This window comes from Hemicordylus capensis, chromosome 2 (assembly GCF_027244095.1).
Source record: "Hemicordylus capensis ecotype Gifberg chromosome 2, rHemCap1.1.pri, whole genome shotgun sequence".
Taxonomy (NCBI): Eukaryota; Metazoa; Chordata; class Lepidosauria; order Squamata; family Cordylidae; genus Hemicordylus; species Hemicordylus capensis.
The window spans coordinates 418,458,087-418,474,507 of record NC_069658.1 but is presented as its reverse complement, the minus strand read 5'-3'; the positions used below and the strand labels follow the sequence as shown (position 1 = coordinate 418,474,507).

General features: G+C 45.1%; 2 protein-coding genes across 3 annotated transcripts in view; one reads left to right on the top strand and one right to left on the bottom strand.

Annotated features, from left to right (window-relative positions):
* Positions 1–16,421, bottom strand: part of TMEM100 (transmembrane protein 100) — a 307,881-nt gene that overhangs the window by 198,886 nt on the left and 92,574 nt on the right. The window lies entirely within an intron of this gene.
* Positions 7,490–16,421, top strand: part of ANKFN1 (ankyrin repeat and fibronectin type III domain containing 1) — a 376,151-nt gene continuing 367,219 nt past the window's right edge. The window contains exon 1 of one of the 2 annotated variants that reach the window (XM_053301930.1): positions 7,490–7,555. The gene's annotated coding sequence lies outside the window, so the exon portion shown is untranslated. The remainder of the gene's footprint in view (positions 7,556–16,421) is intronic. The other variant, XM_053301921.1, reaches the window with a different exon arrangement.

Below are 16,421 nucleotides of genomic sequence, written 5' to 3'. Positions count from 1 at the left end.
GTAAAGGCTTTATGGAGTGTTTGCAAAATGAAACTACTGTATCTTATTATCGGGGTGAAGGATAAGATATTTCTTATCCAACCTCTGGAGCTTTCATTTATGTTAAAGAGTACAAGTTGATCAAAGAGTAATAAATTATCTTTTGAAAGAGGCTTTCAGTTCCAGAATGGATTTATCATGAAAAGTAGCATCTGTTCTTTAATGCAAGACTTGTGGTGGTTTATCATCTGATAATGAACCTAACTGGGTTGTGATAAAATAAATCCAAGGACACATCTCGGCTCCTCTCAACTTCATGTGTTTTAAAACTAAAAGCAATGCACTGCAATATATTAAGGTTTCAGAGTCTCCTGAGAGACTAACCCTGAGATTCAGAAGGTGGATAAGGAGTGAAAAGCAGCAATGCCAGGTCAATTGAGGATAGAGCCTGGTGATGCCTAGAGGAGTTGGGGAGATGGCACCTGTGGAATCAGCAATGGAGCCTGCTTGGGATTTGTGGTTTAGAGGTAAATACTGATAGACTTGGAAGTAGACGTAGGAGTAAATGGGGTGGGTAGCCAGTCTTGCGGTAGCAAGCATGAGTTGTCCCTTTGCTAATCAGGGTTTGCTTTGGTTTGCATTTGGATGGATGACTACATGTGAACACTATCTGCTGTAATACTGTATGTAACCCTGAGGGAAGAGTGTCATAGCTCAGTAGTAGAGCATCTGCTTGCATGCAGAAGTTCCCAAGTTCAGTCCCTGTCATCTCCAAGACAGGGCTGAGAAAGACTCCTGCCTGAAACCTATTGCCAGTCAGTGTAGACAATACTGAGCTAGATGGATCCACAGTATGACACCATATAAGGCAGCTTCCTATGTTCCTCTAAATGCTCTGAAACCAAGATAGCCGGCCCCATTAACTGTGGCCCTGTATATTGATATTTTACTCCTTCCTCTGGACCCTGAGAAACATCAACCCAGACCCTGGGACCTAGCAACCCCAAAAGGACCTCATCTAAAATTATAAATTTTGCAACAGAAGCCAAAGGGATGTCACATGGCCTGGCATTATCAGTGGTAAAACTTCTGTTGCCTTTAGCAACAATTTGAAGTATAAATGTACCCTTTATTGATGTTCTTCTGCCACAGACAGATAGCATTAGCTGTCATTTTTGACCTAGAGCCCAGATGAAACAGGGACCTATTTGTTCCTTCAGAAAGGGCTCCCTTTTGTGCAACTGGGGGGCTCAAAAGGGTGTGCATGTTTACAGGGCCATCCATGTTGCTGAGGCATTGGGCTGAGGCTCCTTGTAGGGGTATGCACAAAACTGGCTTGCCTGGTTTGGCTTGAATCTGGACCGAATTGAATCTGGACCAATTGAGCCCAGCCTGGTTCCAGCGTCCAGCTGGCTCAAGGGGTTCAACAGCTATACTTGTAAAGGAGAATCATTGTGAGATTACTACACAAGTGCAGAGGCCTGAAATGGGCTGCAGCTGGCCCGGGCTGTCATTTAGGAGTCCGACGGGGAGTTGAAAGGAGTTGCCACCATCCCTACTGCCACCACCCCGCCGCATAGCAGCTTGATTTTTACAGGTAAAATAACAGACAGTACCTCCCTCCTCCCCACCACCAACCCTAGCTCCTTGTCTTACTGAACTGTGGCAGTTTTGTTGCCTGTTCTTACAAGTCAGGGAATATATCCCTGCGTTGCTGAAGTAAGAGGGCCAACACTCCCTCCTTTCCTATGATCCAAGAGCAGTCAATGAAACGGCCACAGCATGGCAAGACAGGGCACACATACTGACATGCTCCACCCTCACCACCCATTCAGAGCCACAAGGGCCATAAGGGCTCTGTGCAATCTAGAAGTAGGTCTCTGAGGATCACAAACCTATCAGGGAACTGCTTCAGAGTGCAAGGGAACACTTCTGGGGACCAGAGAGAGCAGCTCACCCAAACAATGTGGCATTGTGTCTGCAGCAGCAGCAGCAGCACTTTGTGAGACGCACTGGCACTTCCTCAATTTGGATGTCACCCTGTGTTTTGAAAACTATATCAGCCCAGCACACTTACTTACTTACTTACTTACTTACTTATTTATTCATTAACATATTTTTATACCGCCCAAAACTTACGTCTCTGGGCAGTTTACAACAAAATAAAAACAGAAAGTAAAACATTAGTTAAAACAAAAACAAAAAGTTTAAAACATTACAACAGTTTCAAATTTTTAAAAGAATATTTTAAAACAGCATTAAAACCATTGAAACAATATTAATTAAAAGCCTGCGTGAACAGATGCGTCTTTAAAGACTTTTTAAAAGCTGTCAGAGATGGGGAGGCTCTTATTTCACTAGGGAGCACATTCCAAAGCCTCGGGGCAGCAGCGGAGAAGGCCCGTCCCTGAATGGCCACCAGACGAGCTGGTGGCAGCTGCAGACGGATCTCTCCAGCAGATCTCAGTAGGCAGTGGAGTTCATGACGAAGAAGACGTTCTCTTAAATACCCAGGGCCCAAGCTGTTTAGGGCTTTATAGGTTATGACCAACAACTTGTATTTTGCCTGGAAACATATCGGCAGCCAGTGTAACTCCTTCAGTATGGGTGTAATATGGTCTCTCCTAGATGACCCAGAGACCAGCCTGGCTGTCGCATTCTGGACCAACTGTAGTTTCCAGACTACGTACAAGGGCAGCCCCACTTAGAGTGCATTGCAGTAATCCAGTCTGGAGGTTAACAGCAGATGTACCACTGTTTTGAGGTCATTCACCTCAAGAAACGGATGCAGCTGGCGAATCAGCCAAAGCTGATAGAAGGCACTTCTGGCCATCGCCTCAACCTGGAAGACCAGAGAGAAGCTCGGATCCAGAAGCACCCCTAGACTGTGTACCTGTTTCTTCTGGGGAAGTGTGACCCTATCCAGAACAGGCAGATCAAAATTGTCTCTCGAGTGGCTGGATCTTCTTTGGGAGACACCATTCAAAGCCCTTTGAAAGCCTGTGATGGCTTTATGCTTTGCCTGCCTTGGCAGAGCAGAGACTAAACTGCTGCTTTATCATTTTTCACACTATTGTCCCTGATCTTTTTGTCAGTGGCTGGATGTATGCATTAGTGTTTCTCTCCCAGAGGCAAAGCACACATACACCCCTCACTTACTTTCAAGCTGTTTTCCATTATCAACTTCAGAGTCCAGGTTTCAGCATTTTACATGACTGCAGGAAGGGTATATCTGTTGCTAACCAACTGGTTCAGGAAAAACAAGCACCAGGTTGGGCTTGGAACAGACTTACGATTGACCATCAAGACAAAATTATTTTTGGCATTGCCACCACTCAGGGATATGAATTTGTATGCCATGGATTGGTATGAAGTAATGGAAGTGGTAACAAAAAGTTCTCAGCTAGGGGTTGTCATGTTTGTGTCGGGGGGTGGGGGTGGGAATCCAATCATTCTTTAGTTTTATTCCATCTTTCTGCCTGAAACCAGGTCCTTGAGGTTTCCTGCATCGTGACAACTGTAAAAATGTGACAATAAACATTTGTAAACATTTGAAGTCGTTTAAAGCATCAAAGCTACATAACGATAAACACGGCAGATTAAAAATCATAACAATCCTATCAACATTAACCCCAAAAGATTGAATCCTCTTCCGGCTTTTTGAAAGACATGTTTTCACCAGTTATCTGTAAGATAACAGGAAGTGAGCCTGGGAAGCCTGTCTTGGGAGCAAGCTTCACAGAGTGGGTGCCACTGCAAAGAAGACCCTGTTCCTTGCAGGCACCAACCTTGCTTGTGAGGGTTGTGGTATCCAGCACAGGGTCTCAGAAGATGATCCGAGCATACAAGAAGCTTCAGAGGAGAGAATGCATCACAAGGATGATGGAACGTGGCTGCAGCTTAGTAAAACTCATGATTTACCCCATGCTGTAAACTCATGATTTACCCCGTGCTCTAATCTCTGCCAGCCTGCTGGGCCTGCTGCAGCCTCAGATAGCTGCATCGGAACTACAATCCCCACAATGCCCTGCACTTCCGGGCCATTTTTTAAAAGGCAAGTGTCAAATAAGGCCTTTGCCTTTTTAAAATGGCCTTTCCTCTGCTCTCCCTTGCTTTGTAAACAGAAAGGCCTTTGGCGCTGACAAAACAGCAGCAGTGTTGGAGGCCTGCTGGCCTGGGGAACAGAAATCCGAGGCAGCAGTGGGCCTAGTGGGCGGGCAGTGACTGGAGGCAGCCGCAGGGGCCAGCGTCAGAGGCCTCCACAGTCAGGAAAAGCAGTCGTTGGGCTGGCAGGAACAATGGGGCCAGTGCTGGAGGGGTGGGGTGGCCCAGAGGAGCGGCAGGTGGCTAACAGCAGCAATGGGGCCCCAGCTAACCAGCAATGGGGCCCCTACACTACCCTGCGAGGCCTGTACTGACCCAGAGCAGTGGTGGGGAGTCTTTAAATTTGAAAGGGCTGAAGCATGTAGGAAGGTTTTCTGGTAGGGATATTGAAAATATGGTTAGATCCCCACCAATAGAAGGGAGAGCACTATAGACATGCCTCAGAAAAAAAGGAATACCATTTTCTAGTCTTACAAGAATTCTGTGCAGTTAAGTTAATATGCATTAAAGGTCTTTCTGAAAGTACTGTACATGATAATCTAAGTATAAATATTATCAATTCTTTCTTCATCAGCTATGTCTTCAATGTGTATGCCTTAAGGCTCTGAAAGCATATCTTAAAAAAGATCAAAACATTTTGGAAATATTAAAAGTGGTTACAGGTTTTCCATCATGAAACTAGGTTTATTAGATGCAAAGGGGAAAAAACCTGCTTTCGTTTGTAAAGGAGACACTGTGCACAGTGGTTTTAAAGAATCAACCCCCTTTTGCTGAAAATTCATAGAGAAACTCATATTTCTGGAGGAGTGTTGCCAGTGTGCTGGAATTGAGCCTGAAATTCTATGTGCATGGCAGTTCCAAAACAACAACAACAAAAACCCATATTCTGATTCTTTGCCATCAAAATATGTGTACTCATAGAAATTCTTCACTAAGCAAACATTGCACAGAATTTAGGGAAATGAGTATGCCCCATCCTGCAGCCTCATGCTGGCAGCCTCATGGAGCACCCTGATTGGTCAGGGCTTGGTGGAGGGCGGGGCTTACACTCAGCTTGTAGGGCTCCCTGCTTCCACTCTCCAGTTTGTTCCCTTCGGGCGTCCCCTCCCTCCCATCCCTAGGCACAAAACAGGCTTTGCTGGTCGTCCTTTTGGGGGCCAAGCAGGAATTCTTGGCCCTCAAAAAATTGGCCGGATTGGGGGTCTTTTTGCCTGCTCCATTCTGTCTTTCCTACTTTTAGCATCAGGTCACAACTGGGGAGGTACAGTGTGGACTGCATGGAGATGCAGAAGGCTTGAGATCGGTGAGCATCCTAGGGCAGTTAAAAACGGTGGATTGGTCAATCGGTCCTTAGAGGCTTTGTCGCTCGGGGACTTTGATTCACCATGAAACCTGCTTCAGGGCTTCACAAACCTTAAAGGCTGTGCAGCTTGGAGTGTGTGAAGCCTGACCCCTTTGGGGTTGGCAATGAGGGGGATGAAACAGGTTTATCCAGCTTCTATCCTTGAACCAGGGTGTGCCTGGAATTGCCAATTCAAGGCACGGGGGAAGACATTAATATTTAAACCCAGGCTTGTTGCACTGTTGGGACGGGGGTGGAGTTTGATCCACACCCAGTTCACTGATTTGATCATTTAATAAAGTTGTGGCCCTTTTACCCAATTTGAATGTGTCTGTGTCTTCCTTGAGGCTGGGGTGTGGGAGCAAAGGCTACATGCAGACTTTATTAAGCAGGCTTTTCTGGAGCAAAAGACACCAACTGATGGCCTGAATCAGGAATTTTCAAACTTTTGTCAGAATGAAGTGTCCCCAAGGCAAAGCCGAATGAGTTTCTGTAGGACAAGGTCTTTACACATCCCTACCTGCTACATACATTTAGCAGACTGACAGCTCTTTGTGTAGTAGAGAGGTGGGGGTACATTTGTTCCCTTCACCATGGATATAATATAACGCTAGGTGGTAGGGATGTGTATGAAACGCGATTCGGACCGAATCATGGCACATCCCTTTAAAACGGAGGGGTTATACATCTCCTTTAACACAGAGGAGAGCAGGTCCATACCTGCTCCTCCTCCACTTGCCACCACGTCCATAATTGTGGTGCTCCCCCCAGCTATGCTTCTACACTGGCGAACATCTCCCAGCTACCCCTGCACAATTGCAGCACACACATGACCTCTTTGCCATGTAATCCCTCCATGTTAAAGGGATGTGCCATGATTTAGTTCTACATTCCTGATCTTAGCCAAAAGGCTGAGATGCGATTTCCGAATTGTGTTTTGTGTACATCCCTACTAGGTGGGCAACTCCATGCAGAGGCCCAGGCATGCATAATATGGTTCATAAACCTCCTCACACACCTTTTGAGGGGGAAGAATTGGATATATGCACACAAAGGCCTGTGTGTTGGGCACCCATCTCATGTGTTATGCATATGGTGGAGGGGAAGCATGTGTGCCCACTCATCCACCACACATAAGGAGAATTGCTGACCTGGTAAGAGTGTTTACTGGGCAATAGTTCTGAGATATGCATGAGTGTCATTGACAGGAACTGGCAGGTGTCGGATTCTGGAACTCTGCAGAAATCTTCCATACCGCTGCCTTTCTCCTGGAAGCACTTCCTGTCTTTCCAGCTGTGCACCAAAGCACACACATCTGCTCTGTTTTGAATCTTTGGTTTATTAACTGAGCTAATTTGGAAAATGTATGCCAGAGGATATTTCTGTCTTTCTGAACTAGTATGGCGGCATTGCAAAGCATCTATATCCCTGTTCTGTCTACATTCCTACTGCATTCAGTGAACACATGAGAGGTGAGGAGGCAGATTGCCTACTAGCCCCACCTCCAAGATCAATGTGCCCATTGGCCATTCCCTCCAACAGCTGTGCATTTAGAGTTTTACTGCATCTTTTAAAGTAGGTCAGTGTTCTTCCCTTATTACATAAGGAGGCAAGGCTGAAAGAGCATGGCTTATGTACCCAATGGTGGCTCAAGGCCTCTGTGCACCTAAGGCAGGGTGCCAAATGCCATCTCCTTATGTGCACCCTCCTCTTTTTCTTCCCTCCCTTCTTTAAAAATCAGGGCCCCCCACTTTGCTACCCAGGCGCGTAACAACGATCGGGCAAGGGGAGACAGTTGTCTGGGGGCCCCACTGCCTGGAGGGGCCCCCCAGAGGCACCTCACGTGACTCCCCATTGCCCCCTGCCCAGCCCCAAGGCCCCTCAGCCACTTGCCCTGTTCGCCGTCTCTCCAGCTTGTTCTCCTGGCCGGCAATGGAGCAGCAAACACGCTGCAAAGAGCTCCTTTTCTCCCGCCTCTCAGCTGATCGGCGGGTGGGCGGGGCTTCCACGGAGGTCTGGTGTAGGCCTCTGTGAAGCCTGAACTCGAGTAGGGCCCAAGCCAGCCAGGAAGGAGGAGGCAGCCAGAGTGGCCACCACTGTTCTCTGCAGCAGAAGACCCCTTGCTGCCAGGTAGAGTGTGAACTCCTTTTTGTGGTTACCTTCCTTCCCCACCCCCCATATATAGGCATCTGCTTGCCATAGGGCTTGGATATGGGGGGGAGGGACTGAGAAGTCTCTGAATATTTATTTTGAAACAGCTTGGAAAATTTGCTGGCTTAAAAAAAACTATCTAAAAAGGCCTATAAGTGGCTTGTTTCATGGCAGAAAATTACAAAAACTTCTGGAAGAAACAGTGTTATATTTATTTTATTCATTCATTCATTCATTCATTCATTTATAAATGCACTTATGTTCAAGTTGTTTTGCAACCCAGAAGGTCTGAGTGAGAACTGTGAAGCATGGCTTGTGCTTTTATTTTATTTTATTTTTCTTGTGTGTGAACTGCTCCCCAATAACTTGCAGGGACTTCAGGGTAAATCTGGCCAACATGTGAATGCAGCACCTCTATTCCAGAGGAGATGTGTGTTAAAGGTCTTTAAAAGCCTCCTGTGAAAAACCTCCTGGAATCGAACTTGACTGAATTTGTTCAGAATTCTGAGAAAACAAACATAGGCTCACCCTGCATGGTTGAAAGTCTCCTTTGCTAATCTGCAGCGAGGGATCCATTTTAATCATTCATCTTTCTAGTGTGTTCTAGGCATTAAAAGTAAAACAAATGTATAGTACTCAATGTATATCACTATATATTGTGACGTGTGCGTGTGTGTATTCAGTGAAATGTATTTGCAGGCAGCATACTTATTTTGGAATATCAGACTTAAATCCTTGGGGGCCTGGGGTGTGCGGAGGCCCTGGACTTTGAGTGGGGGGGGGGGCCATTTTAAAATCTTGTCTCTGGGCCCATTCCAACCTTGCTACGCCCCTGTTGCTACCCTTCTGGTGCCTCACCTTGTCCCATGGAAGAGCTGCCCCTGCACCTAACCCACCCAGTGAGTTTGTTGATGAGATAGATTTAAACCAAAGGCTCCCAGCTCCCAGCTCACGTTCTAATCACTGGGCAATAACCACTTTTTCGACATTCATTCAAAAAATGCTAGTGTTGCTGCAACCTTTGCTTCCTTACATACATGATCAGTTGAAGGGACATGGAAACATTCCCACTCCATGTAGTCAGAGCTGCCGTGCCACAATAGATCACATGATAGATCACACTCTCATTAGCCCAAGATGAGCTTTACCAGGAGACGTTTAATGATGCAGGTACTTGTTCTGGCATTTTTAAGTAATCCTAACATGACTTAAGAAAGAAGTGATTAAATAGTTTTGTCTAACTTTTTTCTTTTCAAAAAGCATGAGGAAATTGTTGCATGATTAACTATTGAGCACTAAACTGTTTTTACACTGCAATTAAATGCGTCAGGAATAGCAAAATCTTAAGCATTCTGTCAATGATAGCCATAATTTCAGTGAACACCTCTCTAGAGCGAGGTAATGAGCGAGCCATTGGTGGTGATTGCTCCTTCATTGTTATTAGGAAACCTTTGTATTTCTGTCTTTAGTAGGGTCTTTGGGGTGTTTATGAAAATTTGCCACTATGTTCTCACAATTCAGCAAAATTGGAAATAACATAGACTGTCAGGGATCATAAGTGCAAAGTCTGCACTTTAGTTCCAATTAGAGCTCATCAAAGCTCTAGAGCTGCCTTTGAGAAGTTTGGCAGGAACAAGAAGGTTGCTTTGACACATTAAGCATATTCCAGATGCAACACAATCTTCTCATCTCATCTCATCTCATCTCATCTTACAGACATATATCTTTGGGGTGCGGGGGGAGGGACTACTGTAGGGTCGTGCAGTGTGTCAGGTCCAACAGAGCTGTTGGGCACGACTTGCCCTAAGTCAAGAATTGTTGGTGGATGTTCTGCCATAACAGCAGGAAACTTCTGACAATCAGAACTGTTGGGAGCTCCCTGCCATTGTGGAATAACTCTGTTGAAGATCTGACACCTGCAGTAGATCCTTCCCCCCCGTCACTGTTCTCTTCTGCTCCTTGTTCTTTCTCCCTCCTCTGCCTCCACCTTGCTACTTCTCTCCCACTGCCTACCAGCTCTCTCTCTCTGTCCCCTGGCTGCCTTATCATTATCAAATCCTCATCCCAGAATGGAGAACACAGCCTGTGAGTGGGTGAGGGCAGGGGATAGGGGAGCTTCACTCCGGATGGAGAATGCAAGGAGCTACCTTGCCTTCCATTGCTTGTATTTAAAAGTAAACTAAAAATGGGGAGGAGGATCTCTTTTAATTTCCCTTTAGTACCTGGGAGTGGCATAAGTGCTTTTGGGAGTGATAGTATTTTTCTGAGGTTGCAGCATCTATTGGATAGTGCTGTGACATCACTGATAGCAAGACATGCTATTTCATCCAGTCATGATGCATGCACAAATTTTGGCGTTGCTTTTCAATGTTTCTTGTTTTTCATTTTGTTTTAAATTTGTCAAGACTGGGGCTTTCTGGAAGTTACTGTGCTGGTCCATATGAGAGTTCATGCAGTCTTTTTAAAGAAGAAAAATGTGGCAAAGAAAACTTGCCCTGTACCTGCTATCATGCTTTGCCCTTTATAGAGCATTCCCCCCCCCCCGCCATCTTTTGAAGGATGGACACTTCCTTGTTCCTTCACATGAATGTATATCTCCTGTTTGATTTTTCCAAAAAAAAGGGGATGGACAGACTTTGCCACCACAGCAGGACGATTCTTCCTACACTGAAGCTGCTCATCCCACACATCTCTTCATAATATATTTTATAGATCAGGGCTGCACAACCTGAGCCCTCTAGCTGTTGTTGGACTACAACTCCTATCTTCCCCAGCCACAGTGGCCAATACTCAGGGTTGATGAGAGCTGTAGTCCAACACCTCTTGTGCTATGAGTGCTGGATTGAGGCTAGAAGAAGTACAAGTAGAAGTGCTACAATGGGTGGAGACACCTGCATTGCTTATTCATTTATTTACACTATGCAGGCCCATGGGACATACATTAATAGATACTTCATGGGTTTGTTGCCACTTAATGTCCATTTGCCACAATGTGGTAAAACCTAGGTAAAACACACACCCTATGTGTGGTCTAAAGCCACCTAATGGTGCAGCGGTGAAGTAACTTGCCTAGGGAGCAAGAGGTTGCCAGTTCGAATCCCCACTGGTATTTTCCCAGACTATGGGAAACACCTATATCAGGCAGTAGCGATATAGGAAGATGCTGAAGGGCATCATCTCACACTTCGTGGGAGGAGGCAATGGTAAAGCCCTCCTGTATTCTACCAAAGAAAACCACAGGGCTCTGTGGGCGCCAGGAGTCAACACCAACTCAATGGCACAACTTTACCTTTACTTTATGTGTGGTCTAATATTGTACCAAAGAAATGCAAAAGTCAGAAATGGCTAATACAGAAAATAATGTATTGCTGAGCTCATTCCTGGTTGGTTTTAAACATGCTTCTTCTTCCTCTCAAAGGGAAATACAGAAACCTAAAGAAAAGCCAGAGTATTTGAAATACATTTGCACTGCCACTATTATGCATAGTTTTAAAATGTGCCATGCAGAATTGCTTGAAGGACAAAATAGTGCTTTGCATATTACAGCTGCTAAATAATAATAGTAATAATTTTCTTTCTAACTGAAAACACACAGTTTATCTTCAGCAGCAATATGTTTTATGGAACTTCTGGCCTTGTTGATCATTTTCCACATTTCAGTCTGGCAGTGGCAATTTCCTAGTAAACACTGCTGTTACAGTTAGTTTGAAAACAGGAGACTCTTTCCTCACTTTGATTATTATATATTTGATTAAAATATATCGCACAGAGGGAAATTTCTCTCTCTCTCTCTCACTCACTCACTCACACACACACACACACACACCCTGTGCAGATGTGCAGAAAGTCTTGTAAACAAGAGCACCCCATGATCATTGTTATGCCTCAAAAAAATCAGAGAAAATAAAAAGAACACATTGAGGTTGTTCACATGACCAGGCAGGTGGGGTGGCGGGCAGGTGGGTGGAGGGGAAGGCTGCTTGAACTCTCCTTCCACCCAAATGAGTGCTGCTGACAACATGTCCCAAGCTCTGGATAACACACAATGCTCTGCGCAACATGCACGATGCATTGGGGGATTCCCCCAGGAGATGGGCACTAGGTGCCCATATCTTTGTCCGCTGGGGCTGGCTGAATATCGCCCCAGTGAACACACAATCCCAGAGCCCAGGTTCAGGGCTCACAGCAGGTTTAAAAGTGGGGCTAGGCAGTGCTGCCCTGCCGGGATTGGGCCCGATCCCGGAGGTTCTCACACACAGTCTAACCCAGCCTGGGTTGGGGTGCGCATAAGAATAGGCTCATCATATTTTCTAAATTTTAAAGTCAGACAGTTGCCTATCTCTGTGTATCTGTAGACTCTTCCTCGTGAAGTGCCACTCTCAATTAATTAGATAGTCTCCCCAATATGACAGTGTTTTAAAGTCATTTGAGGGTAAAGGAGGAGGAAAGTTATTGTGTATTCACAGGAACAGAGATAAGAAGCTAGTGTTCTCAAGATATTGAGAATTGCTGTTATCAAGAGACAGGGCTGGAGCCTCAAGGAAGACATGAGGTTGGGATGGAGTAGTGGTATCAGTAGTGATCAGGATAAGGCTGCTTTTTGCATATGGTCTGTAGGTTTTCCTTTGTATCTTGATAAATTTGGTTATCTTCTTCTGCTCCCCATTTATCTTTTACACAAGTTTCTAGGCCTTATGTTTGCAAAAATGGGCACAGGTTCAGGGTCCTCACTTAACTCCAGCCACAAAGGCCTCTTGTTGGTCTTCCATTCTAAGGCAAAGGCATCCCTCTGTTCCACTGTGCCTCCACACCTTTATGGAAATGCTCCAGTCCAGAGCCTTCTGCAGAGGAGTCATCTGTTAATTCAAAGTGAAGTTTGGACTTTAGTACTTGAGATTTCTATAATCTAAATAGAGTAGTTTTTTGGTTGTTTTTTTTTAATGTATTTTTTATTTAAAATCTCTCCACCTGTTGGCCTCCACAATCATTTCTATAGAAATGTAAAATGATTCAAGAAGAGACTATAAAAACAAACAATGATATAAAGAAGCTGTAAACACACGAAAGAGCAAAACTGGAAGCAGGTAAAAATCATACACCAAAGTGCCTTTCCTCTGCCCCTCCCCAAATCTGAGTTGCACCTCAAGCTTTCCCTGTCTGCACACAGAAAACAGGATGGATTTAACAAAATGCTAAAAAATAGCAAAGCGGGCAGCAGATGAGTGGGGTGTTTTTTCATATCTGGGACACCCTCACAGCCAAAGCTTGGCTTGGCTAGCAGCCTAGCACAGGCAGAGGGGGATGGAGAAATGATTTTTGTTTATCTCTCCCCCCCAAAAAAGTCCCTTTCTCTGCCAGAAATATGTCCCTGAGGGCTGCGTGGCCTTCAGGGACATATTGCTAGCAGAGATAGGGGCTTTGGAAGCTGGGAAGAGAAGTGAAAATCACATCCCCATCCCCCTCCATCCAAACTGGGCTGCCAGCCAAGCTCACATATGGCTAGTTTACTGGCTCCTTGTGAGGATGAAACTCTTGCTTTGTCCTCCTAAGGCTATGCTGCAGCGACTATCCATGTAAATCTCCTAGAGCAGAGCCTCCCTGACTACTCTCAGCAAATGGGTAGCTTCATGTGAGAGGAAACAGTCAGTTTTTAAGGTAGTTCAAACACTAACATATTAAAGCTAGCATTTAGATCACAGTATCTCTCTGTAAAGGAAATGGCTCAGGCTTTGTTGCACGGGCCAGAAAATCCCTGCTGCTAGAGTTTATATCTTGCCCTAAATGAGAAATCCCTTAGGAGACATTGGTGGCACATGTTCTTTTCCTCAAATGTGCTTTCCCTCTCATTCATCTGCCCAGTTCTACATGCTGTACAGCTTTTGCATAATGTACTAGTGTTTTCATGGAGTCTTTTTTTTCCTTTTTAGCCTTTGTGTGAAGTTTTGATACAGAGCCAGTTTAATAGAGAAATAATATGAATGACAATTTCACATTCATAGGAAACATCTTGAGTTAATTGTTTATCGTAGCTCCATTACGCTGCCTCAGAGAAGAAGATGCAGTCAGCATTGCAAGATGTACCAAAGCTGGAGTCAAGTGCAGCTCAGTTGTGCACTACTGAGCACTTGGCAACAGGGCTGGCCCAGCCATGAAGCCAGCAGAGGTGGTTGCCTCTGGCAGTGGATTGGCCAGGGTAGGCACCCAGAGGTGCACCTAGGTAATTTTGGAGCCTGAACCTAAAGGCCTTTGGAGCCCCCCACCCCTTGCTGAAGCCCCCTTCCAAAATTAAGCTTTGAAAGTGCATGAGGGGCAGGGAGGAGGATCAGTTGCCAGCAGCCTCCTCTTCTCTCCTTGTGGTTAACTCATAATTACTTTCATTAAGAAAGGCCAACAGCCTGAGACAACGTTTTATTAACATTCTGTAATTTGCTTCTTTTAATATTGTAAACCGCTTTGGGTGCCTTTGTCAAGGCAGAAAGGCGGTATAAAATGTAGTACATAAAGAATAATGATATTAATATTTTTAATGAGTAAATAACTGCTTTCATTTATATTCAATAATTTTAATGTAATCATGAATGTCCTGGACATTTATCTCAGCTCCCACACCAAAGCATGGTGGTTCTGGCCCATGGGGGCATTTGAGTTGTGCACCCCTGCCCAATTCTCATCCCACATATGTATGTATGTATGTATGTATGTATGTATGTATTTAACACACTTCTTTTCCTACTCCTCCCTCTGTCTCTAAAGCACCCCGCACAGGTAATAGTCACACTCAGCCGCCCGGTTCAGTGTAGGCTAGTGGCGACCACACCACCCAGGACAGACCAAAAATGATTTGGAGTCCCCCAGGGAATGTGGATAAGAGCACCACTGTAGGCACCCTCCTGTTCCACACTCACCTTCCACTTCTGCCAGTTGTCTTAGCCTGCCTCCAGCCAGTTTGTCCGTTGTCTTTGCCTCCTTCTAGCCAGTGTCCCCGTTCCCGTGTCGTGCCATGCACCACGGCGACTCTCCCTTTTCTTGCAGATTAGCCTACCACTTGGTGGCCACCACTCCTCTTTTCCATAATTACCAACTTTTAAAACAAAAATCCAGCCAGGAGCTGGAGGAGGAGAAGTAGAGGTGGTGGTGCTGGCATGCCACTGGGTAACAGAGGATGCTAGCCAGAGGGAGGCTGAGGGGACTGAAAAAGGTGACTGGTGGGTATGGAATGAGTGTGGAAGGCTCTCTCTCTCTCTCTCTCTCTCTCTCTCTCTCTCTCTCTCACACACACACACACACACACACACACACACACACACACACACACACACACCAGCCCACCACCAATCCTCTTCCTGAGCAACTGTCTCAGTCATCCTCAGGGCCTGGCTGGGCCTGCTCTCAGTCACTGAACCAACCACTGAAAAGTGGCGGGTGGGCACTCACTGCACTGCTTCAGGCCCTGGCCACCTTGGGCCAGTGTTTGTTAGGCTGAATGACATTAGTTGCTGAGGATCTGTCTCCTTAGGGGAAAGGTGTTTGGCATTTAAGGACTAGGTGGATATATCCAAAGACGGTGCAACACAGGGGTGAAGCTTTAGGCACAAAATCTCCTCAACCATTTGGGCACAGCCCCCTTATCTGGAATGCCCTCCGTGAATCTTGATGTTTTATCCGTGCCAGGCAAAGACTTTGTTATTTGCCAGGCATGTCAAAGGGCTGGTTTTAGTTGTGGTTTTAAGGTTCTTTTGGATCTCATGATCTGGTGATAGCTGCTGCTTTGGTGGTTATGTGATGTTTTAGTGAGCATTTTTGTTTTTGTTTTTAAATGTACTGGGGTTTTTTCCTCGCCCCCCTTTTTTTGGTGACGGCATGCCACCCTGGGAGCTTCTGCTGGAAGGTAGTTAACAAATTTACCAAATAAATAATAAGTAAATAACTAAAATAAATGAATCCAGCTGAGTAACATACCAGTTCAGTATTACAATTCAGTTAGAAAATGAATACGGTTCCAATAAAATGTCTTCCTTGAAAAGAGCCAGAATCATTGTGGATGTCTTTAAAATTGTCAACATTATTAAAAAACCAAAATTACTCAACCAAAAATCCTATTTAGGTCCTGGAGTGTTTTTGCTATTAAATATGGAATAAAAATAATTGTATTTTGGAGGTGTTTTGTGTGAAGCATTTTCTGGAGGTGAGCTCTTGCTTAACATTGCTTGAAGGGGTTCTTGAATCTTTAGTAATTTATCAGAGAATAGGGGTTCCCAACCTTGGGTCCCCAGATTTTGTTGAACTACAACTCCCATCATCCCCAACACCATGGCCTTTGGCCATTACTACTTTATTGGAGATATAATGGGCAAAATCACATGTTCCCATTTTCATGGCAACGTTCCTTGAAAGGTTTACCTTTTAACTTGTAGACTTCTGTGGTTGCTGGCGAGGACTGCTGAATTCTTCTGTGTCTATTGCTTTATTAAGGAATGTTAGAGAATTGCAGTAAAACGCAACAGGAGGAAATGCAACTGATCCCTTGATGAGGCACACATCTTGAGAAGGGATTAAGAACTACTTTACAAGTAGCAAATCCCTGGGCTTTAAAGTTCCAAAAGGGGGCACTCTTGCTCTCTGTCAAATAGCTGCAGACAGACACCAAATCAGAGATACAAAGTTCTGTGCTCTGCTACTGCTCAGTAAAAGTTGCCCTTTATGCTGGTCATAATAGCAAAATCACATCCATTTAGTAACAAAAGGCCTCTATCTAAATGACGTCGTTCAAATCACTGTGTTGTAGGAAATATAACATGAGAAGATTTATGTATGCCCCTCAAGCAGAAGAAGCATAGGACTTAAA